Raw genomic sequence first — 14,042 nt, 5'->3', positions numbered from 1 at the left:
CCACACCTGGCTGCTAATTTTATTTTCTTCTAATCAATAAACATATGATCAAGGAAACAAATAAATGCAAGTTCCTTATTATCTTTGTACTTCTGTTATGACTTTTGAGAGCTTGTTTGGGGGTCCTAGCAGAAGAGTGCAGCTACTCATATAGCCTTGACCAAAGACCGGTCCTCCTCTATCGGGGATGGTCATCCTTTCTGAACATACAGCTTTAGGAGGGACGCACATGGAGTGGTGAGGGAGGAATGGGACACCCGCCTAACCAGCCAGATCAGCCCAATCAACTCTGGCGACCAATGGGGTGACAGATGTTGCAGCCAGATAGTCCTCACATCCTGTTATGACTTTTGTAAACACTGTAAGAAAGCAGAAAATATCCTTTCTTCCACTGTAAGTCTTACTTGGGAATCAGGAAAATATGGTCCCCTCTATCACGGCCCAGGCAGTCGGCCTGTTTTCCCCCACTGTCAGCATCCTTTGCAAGGAAAGCCATGAATGATGAAATGAAGACATTGTAAACAAATTTGCAAAACATTTTGAGAACTCGTATTTTAAAGCATTAAGCAAACCGGCCCTTGAAAAGGGCTTGACAAGTGCCTTGCGAGGGACTCTGACTCCAAGCCCAGTTGAAGAGGTTGGGCACGGTGCCTGCCTACAGCCAGGGGGTCTGAGCTCCGTGGAGTAGGACTGGAGCTGTCACTACCCCTCTCTGGACCCAACTTTCCTCATCTGCAAAACAGGAGGGTGAGTGTGAGCTACTGTTTCCCACTATCCCTGTTAGGCCGACAGATAAGTGAACCAGTTGCCTCTTGTTTAGATGACTGCCATTTTTTCACTTTGATAAGCACTGCTGGGGTGAGCATCTTTGTGCATATATTTCCTTGCATTTGAGCAATTATTTCTTAGAATAAATTTCTAAAGGTGGGACTGACAGGTCAAAACGGGACACACATTGTATTCTGGAACATACTGTAACTGTGCTCCAGAAAAGCGACAATAATTTCTATCCCCAACAATAGCTCTTGCCAGTCTAAAGAGAAAAAAAAGAAAACCTCATTGTTTTTACTTGTATTCTTCAGCTATTACTGATGTTGCTTTTCTCTTTACAGGTGTTTCTCTGTCTTACCTTGGGTCTGCTCACGTCCTGTTTTTCTACCACAATGGCCTCCTACCCTGTGTTCACCTGTGTAACAGGATACGGCTGGAGAAACATACCCCTTAGAGGCCTGCATGCCGCCCAGCAATCCTTCATTCCCCTGGCCATTTATTTTCTCATTCTGCTATGAAGGACTTCATACTTTGCCCTCTCTCCTCAAACTTCCATCATCTCCTTAGTCTCCATTCTCCGCTGAGGACTCTGCTTCTTAGTGAACTGAGAAAAGAGGCAGGTGCACACCTACCACCTCCTTAGATGCTCCTACTTAGGATCCCTTCCCCAGCTCATGCCTGGATTCTACCTCTCCCACCTCCTCGAGACCACCATTTCAGAACCCTCACCCCAGCCCAATCCTGCACCATCCACTCTCCCCACGCTACTGAATCATTTCCACTTGGGTGAAAACAAGAGTTATGTAACTCCCATCTTGGGAAAAATAAACTTACTTGAATACCATCCTCCTCCAGCTATTGTCCCATTTCTCTGTCTCCAGTTTTTTTCCTCTTATTCTCAATAATCCAACTCCAAACAGATTCTCTCCCCATCATTCCCATAAAACAGCCCTTGTTGGGTTGACCAGTGACCTCCTCACGCTAGATCCAATGGCCAGTTCTCTCCTTGCCCATCAGCACATCCAGAGGAGAGCTGACCTCGCCCTTCTCACTGTCTCTTGGCTTGGGAGATCCCCCTTCTCACGGGACTCCTTCCATTTCAGTGGTCACTCCTTTTTGCTCTCTTTGGCTGGCTCCATCTCCCTCAACTCTAAGGGAGGGTCCCATGGATGTCCTGGGCCCTCTTCTGTATCTACACACACTCTCCAAGGGCTCTAGCTAGTGTCATTCTTTCAAATACTATCAACACTGTAACAATTCCCAAATTTATATCTCCAGCCTAGATGTCACCCTGAATTACAGATTTTTATGGCCGACCACCTCCCTGACATCCTCACTTGAATATACAAGAGAGATGTTAAACTGAAACATCCATAACCAAAACTCTAATTATCTCCAAGCCAAGCCTCTCAGTCATTCCTATGTCAATCCTTCTGGTTGCCAGGCCCCAAACCTAGAAGCCACCCTGACTCTTTTCTTTCACAACCTGCATTCAATCCATCAGCAAATCCTATGAGCTCGACATTCCAAAAACAGCAAATATGCTATCAGCTCAACATTCAATGACTTTCCCTTTTTCTTCACATGTCATTCCATCAGTGAAGCCCCCCTGAATATCCACATAATGCAAACCCTGCCAAGCCTCCCTAGCCCAGCCACCTACGTAACGTTTTTGTCCTTAGCCCTTATCAAAATGTGACCTACAATAATCTACCATAGTCACTGGCAGTCCTCTCCATCAGGGTCTAAGTACCAGGAGAACAGGAACATTATTTACTGCTTGTGCCCTTAGTGCCCAGAATACTTTCTAGTACACACTAAGTGCTCAATAAATATTGAATGAACGAATAAATTTGTATACTAAGAATATTAATTCTTTGTTCATCATTGATGTTGTAAACACTTTTTCCACCCTTTTGCTTTTTAACTTTGTTTACGATATTTGTATGTGGCACCAAAAGTGACATGTTTTAAGTCTTTTCTTACCCAAAATAATATAAATATTCTTTTTTCTAAGATTTTAATGATTTTTTTAATTTAATGCTATTTGGAAATTATTTTGATATACTTCCTAAGCTTAGGAATTTCTTATTTCCCTCTAATGGATAGGAGATTTTTTCTAACACCGTTTGCTAGCCCATGCATCCCATTGCCACTAACTTGAAATACACCTTTATTGATTTATCACCTATTTCTGGACTCTCTACTCTGTTCCTCTGATCTAGTTATTTCCATCACAGTACTATACTGTTTTTACGACTGTGCTTTAGAATACATTTTAATAGCTAGCAGAACAAATACTCTCTTACCGCTCTTTATTTTCGGAAATTTCCTAGCTATTCTCTCTGATTTATCCTTCAAGAAGTATTTCATGATTATTTAATCATATTAAAGACCCTGTTGGGTGGGTGACATTTTATTTTGTCATTAACATTTACAGAAGCAGGGCCAGGAATGAGTACAGAGCCCTGCCTTCAGGGTCTTGGTGATTTATGGAGCCCTGGCCCCCTTGGGCCATGCAGCAGACATGAAGTACCTCCAGAATCCCCCACTCCCTTTTCTGACCAGCCAAACAACCGCATGAGGTAGAATACCCCAAGTTTCAGAGTTCCTGGAAGATACTACACTTCCTAAAGGAAGAACTGCCATGCAAGCTACCAAGAATCATGAGTTCACAGGGGGCAGGGAGGGGATACTACTTTGTTACCTGAAGTTACAGTTCTTACACCCCAGATCCAGCTTGGGAGAAGTTAGGGGCCTCTGGACTTGGTCACCTCAAAGCGATTTTCATGTTTTATAATTTCTTTTCAGGCGGTCAGCTTCTTCCAAAAACCTACAGTGGGGGCCACAAGAAAAGAAAACCCAGACAGGTCACTTTGAGGTAAGTAAATGTAAAAATCTCTTATTAGCTAAGGGAGATGGTGGAGATGGTTCATGACTCCTAATTACAGAGAGGAAGGCTGGGCGAGCTCGTCACACTCTACCGGCACTCACCACCCCTTGCTGCCTGGCCGTCCTTCAGCTGCTTGTTAAAGCTAAGCTGCAAACACATGAAAAAATCTGGCAGGAGATATTTTCGGTGAAAAACAATGCCTTCAAAGTTACTAAAACTGGATTCTTGGGCATGTCCTTAGAAGGAAGTTAGTTGTGTTTTTTATTTCTCCTACTGGGTCAAGTAATCATAATTGTGAAAACTTGTTGAGTGTGATTTTGTGTCAGGCTCTATCCTTATTGTTTTATGTAGATTAACTCATTGAAACCTGAAAGTAACTCTATGAGGGAGATACTCCTGTGTTCTCCGTTTTACAGAAGAGGCTGAGGCACAGAGAGGTGGAGAAACTAGCCAAAGTCACACAGCAAGAGAGTGGTGGCCTTCAGAAGCTACCTCACTGCTGAAGACACCACTCAGCTCTTGCTAGGTTGAAGGTAGTGGCCTGAAGCCAGACAACAAGAACAATGAAAAACAACAGAAAACAAGTCTTCAGAAAACATTAAGCCGAAGCATAATGCCAGCAGAGCCAACACCTGAAACTAACTGCTAAAGCGAGCTCCTCGGTCTAAAGAAAACATCAGTGAATCTCAAGTGCACCTGGGCACACACGAAGTTAAGAAAGAAATTCTGAAACAGGGTTCATGGTAGCCACCTGGCGGTACTGCCCTCCCACCTTACTGAAAGGACTGAGGGGTCTCCTCTCCACCCTATGACTCATGCGGAGGATTCCTGTGTCTGGCAGAAACTGGCTCTGAAAGGAAGAAAAGGGTCACCCCACATCCTCCTAATCCATCCCTGCACTGCCTTGAGATGGCAAAATTTAGATTTTTAAACGGGGCTTTCCTGACCTTTCTGAAGCAAAAATTTTGGCATTTCAAATTCCACTGGCTAATTCTTGCAGTCTTTGGGGTATCTTTGCCTCGATCGCTATAGAGATCTCCAAATGAATATCTGCGAATACAACTGCTTCCAGCCTCCCAAGGCATTCATTCCCCATTGCAGTCTGATTCAGGAACCCTCACTGTCCGATTCTGTTAACCCCAGTCTGGGCGCATGCAAATAATGTGACCAGAAATTTTGTGCTTCTCATTCTTGAGCCTCAACTGGTAAAGCAGCAGCAAATGGATGTGAAATCCCCAGGCTTAATATAGGTAATTCCATCTAAATCTGATTCTCTGTTTAGGTCACACGCTATCCTCCCAGCCCCCAAATTAGCAACCCAGAACCTACCCTGGGCTTCCTTCCTCTCTTCCTCCCACACCCCACAGCCCCCACACAGCCCTCTAAGGGATGGGCCCAGCCACTTCCCTCCAGATCCTTGTCACTGCCTCTGTTCAGTCTGCTGTCGTCTCCAGCCCCATCCCCTCTCCACTGTGGTCAGAGGCGGGATACCCCCTTGCTCAGACCACTGCAATAGCTTCGCTGTTCCCCCTAAGTCTTCCAAACAAAGTTCAAACCCACCCAGCAGGAAACATTGCTTAGTCTTCAGCCCAACCCTCCCATCTGCTACCCAAAGCCCCCCGACAGACTAAAAGACAAGAGTTCCCAAAACCACCCTGCCTCTGCTGGGCCCACGTTTCTTGCAGGTGTGGCTCCTTTCAACCACCCAGTCACCTGATAAACTCCTGCTTTCCTTTCCTGTGCCCGTGGGCACACCTCCTGGAGAAGCCTTCAGAGCTGTATCCTCTCTCCCTGGCTCTCCTGCAGCAGCTCCTGCCCAGGCTCCTTCACGCCCTGTGGCCATTCTCTGCTTGTAGGCGTGTCTCCTCCACCTCCCATAAGCTTCAGGCAGGTAGGGCCTTATTTATAGGCGTCTCCTGTGCCTGATCTCGTGCCTCACTCCAGGTGGTACTCAACAAATGCTAAATAAATGAACAATTTCATGTCCTTTCTCGTTCTCTAAGTTCCCTGAAATTTACTTACTTATTTAATTATTTTTTGAGACAGTCTTGCTCTGTCGCCCAGGCCGGAGTGCAATGGCATGATCTCGGCTCACTGCAATCTCCATCTCCTGGGCTCAAACTATCCTCCTGCCTCAGTTTGTCCTGTAGCTGGGACTACAGGTATGCACCACTACCATGTCTGGCTAGTTTTTATATTTTTTGTAGAGAGGAGGCTTTGCATTGTTGCCCAGGCTGGTCTCAAAGTCCTGGGCTCAAGCAATCCGCCCATCTCGGCCTCTCAAAATGCTGAGATTACAGGTGTGAGCCACCATGCCCAGCCCTGACTTCCCTGAAATTTAGATGAAGGATCCAAATTTCAAGTACTAAACTCCATATGAAATTTCTCATTTTGATCAATTTTTCCAATACTCAAATTTACTTTATAGAAATAAAAATAATAAATGCTAATATAGATTTTGGTACTTCTGCAAAACAAAAATCAAAAAGCCTTTTTTATTTTTTTTGAGACAGGGTCTCACTCTGTTGCCCAGGTTAGGGTGCAGTGGTGTGATCATAGCTGACTGCAACCTAGAACTCCTGGCCTCAAGTGATCTTCCCACCTCAGCCTCCCAAGTAGCTGGGATTACAGGCATGTGCCACCATACGTAGCTAATTTTTTATTTTTAGAAGAGATAAGGTCTCACTATGCTGCCCAGACTCCTGGACTCAAGCAATCCCTCCATCTCGGCCTCCCAAAGTATTGAGATTATGGGCATGAGCCACCACGCCCAGCCTCAAAAGCCTCTCTTATATGCTTAGACAAGGTAAGGGAGCTAAACCAGTTGTGACACTTACTTAACATTATTTCTGGAAAACTGTTTTCTGACCAAGAAGGTGTTCTTAGATGCAAGAACAATAAATAAAACAACAAAAGATAAGAAAAAAGAAAGCCTCTTTCTGGGCTACTTCCAAAAGGGATTTGAGCCAACAGAGGTGCCTTTGAGAGGGTATCCTAGCCGAGGGTGGGCTCTGACGGCCGCCCTGACCTGGCCATCCACATGGTGTGTGGTGAGGATGCTTTGGGGAGAGCCTAGCCTGTGGTCCTGGAGTCAGGGGCTGCAGGTGTGCCCACTTCCAAGCTAGAGAGACCCAAAGGTGAGATGGAGGCATGCTGGACTGCCAGAGAAAGCAGGGCATGGAGGGACTTGCGCAAGATGCCTTGGAAGAATGTGAGGGCACCCTCCATTCCACCCAGGAGCATGGGGAAAGGATCTCAGGGGCTCCACAGGAAGGAGCAAGGAGGGTGGAAGAGAAGTCACAGCTCAGCCTGCCCTGTCGAGAGAGGCCTTGGCAGCTGAGAAAGGTGAGGGCATCAACCACTAGAAGGCGTCCAAAGGAGACACAGCTGCTCCTCTGAGCAGAGCAGGGTGAAGCTGTACACTGCCCCTTAAGAAACCCATACCGACCATCTACAGGAAGATGATCACATCCAAGACCCCCAATTCAGACCAAGTGACTCTCTCCTTTCCCTGGTCCCTGCTCCAGCACCCTAAAATGCAACAGAAGAGAAAGGTGAGCCTGGCAGAGTGGATCAGTGTTCCAGGCTGAGCTGTCCCACCCAGTGGGAAGGTTCTGCACAGCCTGGTGGCAGGCCTGGCCATGTGACTGACCCCGACCAGTGAATGAGGGCAGTAGTGACAGCCACAACTTTCTAAAGGACCTTTAACATGTGTTCCTCTGTCTGTGCCCATGACGGTCAATTTCCTGGGATAGAGGCTCCTCCTTTAGCCAAGGCCCTGGATGGACAGTAGCACAATGAAGAAATAAACCTTTGCTACAGTAAGCCCCTGAGATGTTGAGGTTGTTTATTACCAGGGTGACCAACTCATCCATTTGCCTGGGACCTTCCCATTCAGCACTGAAAGTCCTGCATCCCAGGAAACCCCTCCGTCCCAGACAAACCGGGATGGTTGGTCCCCTAGTCACTACTATTGTACAACTCATCATATGCTGACAGACACAGGCAGGAAGAAGGAAATTAAGACTAGGATTCTACAGCCACAGATCAAGCCTGATCCAAGAGCAGGAACAGGAAACAGTGCATTTACAACAAACAAGTTTAATTTTCACAATAACCTATCCATTCATTATGATCATTATCCCAATTTTCAAGGTGAGGAACCGAGAACTGAAGAGGCAACTTATCTTACTTAAAATGACACAGCTAGCAAGTGGGGATGCAACCCAGGTGTGTCCAGCTTTACTGCTGGTGCTTCTAACTACCATGCTGCTGCAATACTGCCTCCAAAAACCACCCCCCAAAGTGTAATACAGAGACAAAAGCAAGATAAACAAACAAAACATAAAAAAGCAAGGATTCCTGGAAAAGGAACAAGGAGAATTTATAAGAAAAAGAAATCCTGGGTCAGGAAAGCTACAGGAACTGAGCAAACAAGTTATCTCTGAGCTTCCTGGCAGCCGGGGCAGAGAGGGAAATGCTCAGCTCTCACTCTTTTAAGACCTGGAAGAATATCAGGGAGTTCATCAGGACAGGCCTGAGCAAGGAGAGCTATCTGTTGGAAGGTTCTCTCTACGGGACCTAAGTAATACTATGCTGAATGGCTTGGGGTAAACAAGTGTTGTAAAAGAACAGAGGACTTCCCCCTTTTTAAAATGGGACCCCAGGGAAGGCCTGCCTCTCCTTCTGGCCCACAGTGTTACCCCTAGTGTGACAGCTGGGCGGAGCTCTGTTAAAACACTTGGTGAAGCCCAAGAATGTCACTTGGGTAGCAGCCTCCCATGATGTGGCGAGCTTAGGAAAATAGGGACAATAGTGAATCAACATCCTTGACGACCCTATCTGGTATCCATGTGCTTACTGATCTACTTCTCCACAAAACTCTAAATCCCCAGCAGGGGTGCTTGAGTTGCCACCTCTGCATTCCCACAACCTACCTACAGGGAGCTGGCCCTGAGCACAGCACATGCTCCAGAAGTACTGCTCTCCTTCCCCAGCCCAAACAGCCACGGCAGATGGCTCCTGGCCCCACTCTCCACTACATGGTGCCTGCCCTGATGTCTGTAGAGGGAATGAATGCTGAATTGCTCTGACCTGTTCAGAGGGTGGTGCCTCTGAGCAGAGGTGAGAGGCTGATGGGGCCCTGTCCCCACTGCAAGTCCTGTCCGACCTCCATGGTTACTCTGACAGCCTGTGGCGAGCCTTGCTTTGCAACAGACAGATTTAGAAAACCTTCACTGAATGACAGCAGATGCCCTGAACCTAAGGTAACAGGTGTTTGCACAAGGATCATTCAATAAGCATTTCTCTAGCCCCTAGCAGAAGCCACAATGGGGACGAAGACAGAAATCAGCAGTCCTTACGTTCAAGATGTCCTCAGTCCAGCTAGAAAGACAAGTGTTTTAATAAGTACATGACAGCATGACCAATTTAACAGGCAGGCCATGTTTACAGCTGTACAAGCAATGCACTACCCTACTCCAGAGGTGCCTGAGGGTTTAGAAGTGGCAGATATTTGTTGAGCCATGATGACAACTCTCCAGCAGGTGGCAGTCAAGTGTCTTGAGGAAGGCGTGCTTTTTTTGTATCAGTGGGGCATAGGTAAGGTACAAGAGCAAAACAGATGAAAACATGATTTGCTTGTGGGCTTGGGTGTGTGTGGAGGGGTGCTGAGGAGGTGTTAATAAAAGGAGATGAGACCAGCGAAGAGGTCTTATGAGGTGTTGCAGGGGTTTGCCGGGTGGCCTGGCTGGTAGGGAGAATGCCCTGAGCAGAGGACAGCACTATATGCAGTGGTACTTCAGTCTCAAAGGTGCTGGTTGTCAGGGGTTGGGGTGTGAGCGGGGCCCATCTGTGGCCCTTGGGTACCCAAATTCAACTGGTAGCTCTAGATGCTTGTGGATCCCCAAATTAAACATCAATCAAGGAGACGGCATTTGGAGCTATGGGGCTTGATCAGTTGAGAGGATCCCGCAAGGCGTAAGATTTGTAAATCTGAGGCACTTTGTCAATCAAAACCAGGCTGGTCTTTGTGGAAAAGACCCCCAATATCGTTGATAGAGGAGAGTCCACAGAATCCCAGTCTCCCAGACAGCTACTGAGGGTTGGTAGAGGGATTCAGAAGTCTAACTAAGTCACCAAACAGTGCTAGTTCCCCCAGGGCATGCATCTAGCTCAGTAAAGGCACTCAGTTTGCTGAATGATAAAAGCGATGTCTTCTTAACCCTTTGTCAATTCCATCACTGAGGTGTAGAAAGAGAACAAGCTACCAACTCACTGGGCATCCTTGGGGGGACTCTTGGTCCTGGAAGTGGAGGCACAGGCCACAGATGAGATGGCTGTGGAAAGTGGCCCGACTCCACCTGAATGCTGAGCAGCCGCCCAAATTGAAGTGGCCCAGGATGAGGCAGCAGAGCAAACGAAATGGTCACAATGGGAGCATCTGAGTGGGCAAGCAGATCGAGGAGATTACTCTTTCAACAGGGCTGATTTTAATGACTGCAGAATGACTTGGAGTCCCAGGAACCATCAATCCCCCTAACAGATCCACGAACCGTCTGAAAAGGGAACTGATACCAATTAGTGCTTTTACTGCTCTAGACCCTTTAGAACATAGTGATTCAGAGCATGTTCTCTGATGGGAGATGACGGTCAAGTTTCAAATCCTGACCCCATCATGTATGAGTGCCTAGGGTTCAAATCTTAGGTCCCACATTTACCAGCCGTGTGACGTTGGGCACAACATTTAGCCTGTATGTGTCATTGGTCTCCTGACCTGACCTGTAGGATAAGGATAACATTACCTGCCTCACAGTTGTGGTGAAAAGTAAGTGAGATATATAAAGTGCTCAGAATGGTGTCTGGAGCATAACAAGCCCTCTGTAAGTGTCATTACTATCTGCCCATTAACCATCACAACAGCCTCATAAGACAACTAGCTAATGTTTCATCCCCCGTCTTACAGATAAGGAAACTAAGTTTGAGAGAGTAAGTAACTTGATCGACATCAGAGATTTTGTATAATGGGAAAGCAGATTTAAACACAGGCCGGTCCCATCTAAAGCCCATACTCCTTCCACTGTACAGCACAGCCTCCATGCAATCTAAGAAATGGGCACAGTCCAGAGGGTGCAGGGATTTACAAATTCTTCAAAAAACACTTCCCAAAGTTCTGCCATGGAACACTAATCCCATAGGATTGTAATGATGTTATCTGGGGGAAAAAATCAGGGGCCAAATACGTATAGGGAATGCTGGTTCAATAGTTAGGTTTTTCTTCTGCAGGGCTTCTTGGACCTTTAAACGCAGCCCTGTGGAGGGTGAAAGTCTAAGGGCAGCGGAGTCTGAGTCCCAAGTGTATGCATCCACACACCATTTATCACCTCACATCTAACAGCCAAGGGTTCCATGGGGCACACTAGGGGAACCATGCTCTGCAAGGCCATTCAGGATTAAAAGTCCCCTCCTGTATGACCCTCCCCTCCCCCTGCTGATTTCCTCACCAGAAGATGCTTATTTTCCAGCCTCTTGGCTCCTCTGAAAGCAGCCCAGGCTCTGAGGTTCATGTCCCACTTTTTCTTGTGAGTGGTCTCTGGCCACTTCCTTTGCCCAGTGAGTGCTCACTGGCCTGGCACTGTCCTCTGCCCCGCATGCAGACCCCATGCATTCTGTCCCAGAAACCAGGAATTTTTTGCAAGAGTTTTCCCCCAGCCTAGACCCCAGAGATGCTCTGCTTTACCTGGAGGACCACATGGGATCTGAAGCCACAAAGATCTCCCAGGTGCTGCCTCTCCCCAGGCAGGGTCCAGGCCTTGTTCCCCTCTGCACTCCGGCACCCAGCACTCAACATCTGGGGGCAAGGCTGGGGGTGATATGTGCTCTGTCTGCCACACCCCTCCTGCCCTGCCACTTCCACTCTGGGGACCAGACTGGTGAGGCCAAAGCTCTCTTCCTGACCCTTGGCCTCGACATGCCCCTGCATTCAAAGAGGGCACAGGGTGCAATCCCTGATGGAAGCAAGAAGGATCAACGAGTCATGCTCAAAGACCAGCTAAATGCAGGCGCATCAGCCTGGCTCCTGTTTCTTTTCATTGTTTTCTTGCCTGTCTTTGTCTTTAACTGCTACAGAATAAGAGGAGAGAGCCTGGTTCTAAAGACTCAGGGAGTAACACTCCTTTCACCAAAAAACTTACTGCCTGAAGTTGAAGAAAATTCTGGAAAACATCTGCATCTTGTTCTAAAGGAAACAAAAGAATGCACTGCTGTTATCTGGTGGCAAAGGGAGAGAGGCCAGTGTGAGGGAGGGTGGAGTTAGGATGGAGCACCTGAAAGGTGCTTGTGTTTCTGGCTAGGGCTTAGGGGATGCCAACAAGACAGGCTGGGCCAGGCAGCAGGGGCTGGACTCAGGGCAGGCCGAGACGCAGTGAAGAAAGCCACATGCCTTCTTTGAGAATGTGGGGGGAATGGGAAGAACATTCAACAGCAGAGAAAAGGAATATTATAGGATCTTGGATGGAATGGCCTGCACCTTTCACCACAGTAAAGAGCAAGGCCAACTACAAAGTGGGGTGATGGGACCCCAGGACAGGCAGGAAGGGATCCGTGGGACAGGAAGCCTGCAGAGCATCAGAGCCTCCTGGCAAGGCCAGGCAGTGGGCATGTCTCCAGAGCAGGCTGGCCAGGCGTGGGACCTTCCTGGCAGAAGACGAAGCAAGTGGCAGCAGCAGAAGAGGCTGAGGGTTCTCCCCCAGGTGCCAGACAGGCAGGACAAGGTGGGTTTTGACAATACAGTGAGGGGATTCTGGGTGCCTGAGGAGAGGCAGGGCAGGATGGTGGTCAGGGCGGGGCCTCTTGGGTTCCAATCCCAGCCCTGCCACTTACTAGCTGCATGTCCTAGGCAAGTTAGGTGACTTCCAGGAGCTAGAGATGCCTCATCTGTAAAAGGGGTGGATTCCCCGCACTGGGTTGTTGTGCAGACCACATGAGTTGAATATAAGAAAACACCTAGCATGCTCAGTGGTGTCCACTACGACCATGGAAATGGATGGCCTCGTGCTGGTTGAAAAGGGAGAAGGCTGGGAAAAGTGATGTCAGGAGATGCAAACTCAGGTTGAAATCCTGGGGATGCAGGAACTCAGAGATGGTGAGAGCAGGGGTGGCAAGAGGACATGAAGGAACTTAAAGCTGGAGAGATCCAGGACAGTGACCCCTGGGAACGAGGAGGGAGTTGAGGAGAGTGGCTGCAGGGAAGGCTACAGGTATCCTGGGGGTTGGTCTGGAAGGCATTCCAGAGCGCAGCATTTCATAGCAGGAAGCATTGAGGACTCCAAAGAATCTGAAAAGTGAATAGAGTTTTAAGAGTCCAACCGCTTTGTTTTAATATAAAACAGAGAGACAACTCCTCCTGTGAGAAGCTTGGACTAGGACAATGAGAAAGGTCAGTGGGATATGAATAACAGAATTTTGGAGCTGCTCAGGGAGATAAGATGTAGAAAGCAAGGACAATGATTTCCTTAGGGAGACGAAGCCCACAGGAGGAAAAGCGGAACCCAGCAGGGTGACAGCTGCTGCTGAGGGGTGGGCTGGGGCTGCCCCAGGGATTCTGGGGTGACATAGTAGCATCAGCTAAGGATGCTGGGGGCATCTCTTATGTCCCACCCAGCACAGGGTTTGGCTGACTGGCAAGGAGGCCTCAGACGGCTACCACTGCCCCAAAGCCTTGAGGCAATCCAACACAGTTTATTGAGAACCCACATATGCCAGGTAATTTCTTCAGTGAAAGAATTGGTAATTTGAGTAAATTTCCACCATAAACTGCTTGTAGTAGCCAAATTTCAATTCGGGACAATTTTGTAATAACGAAGACACTGTTGGCATGCTGGCCCACGATCACTTATTAATCTCTCAACAAATATTTACTGAGGGCATCCAAGTGCCAGGCACTGTTCTCCATGGCAGTGCTGCAGATGGGGGTAGGGATATAAAAATCCTTGTCCTCATCTGGTACACCTCCTGGTGAGGAAGGCAAGCAAACGAAACAAGTAAATTATGTCGGGTGCTGGATGGCAGTAAGTGCTCGGGAGGAAAGTCAGAGATGGGGAGGAGGCAGACCACAGGAGGGAGGCAGTTAGAAAGGCCCCAAGGAGGCTGGACAGGAGGAGGTGAGAGGTGACAGATGTGTTCCAGGCAGAGGACAGCTAGTGAACAGGGCCACGGGGAGCTGCCCAGTGCTAGGGGACCAGCGACCTGGGGCATGCTAGGGAGAGGAGACAGCTAAGGAAGGTAGGGGTGCAGTCAGAGGGCCAGGTGTGGGGGCCTGCAGACCCCAGTAAGGATCTTGGCCTTGACTCTGAGTAAAATGGGGAGTGACATGATCCCT

At 48.0% G+C, this 14,042-nt stretch overlaps 1 protein-coding gene across 14 annotated transcripts in view; it reads right to left on the bottom strand.

Moving 5' to 3' along the window:
- BMAL1 (basic helix-loop-helix ARNT like 1) overlaps positions 1–14,042 on the bottom strand; it is a 108,813-nt gene that overhangs the window by 33,057 nt on the left and 61,714 nt on the right. For 2 of the 14 annotated variants that reach the window (XM_063710981.1, XM_063710982.1), the window contains exon 3: positions 3,479–3,604. The exons of 11 other annotated variants lie outside the window; for them this stretch is intronic. The gene's annotated coding sequence lies outside the window, so the exon portion shown is untranslated. Of the gene's footprint in view, positions 1–3,478; positions 3,605–9,941; positions 10,107–14,042 lie in introns of all 14 variants that reach the window. One more of the 14 variants, XM_063710983.1, reaches the window with a different exon arrangement.

Source organism: Gorilla gorilla, chromosome 9 (genome assembly GCF_029281585.2).
Source record: "Gorilla gorilla gorilla isolate KB3781 chromosome 9, NHGRI_mGorGor1-v2.1_pri, whole genome shotgun sequence".
NCBI lineage: Eukaryota > Metazoa > Chordata > Mammalia > Primates > Hominidae > Gorilla > Gorilla gorilla.
Note: the sequence above shows the minus strand (reverse complement) of the source record. Positions and strands in the feature narration are given on the sequence as shown.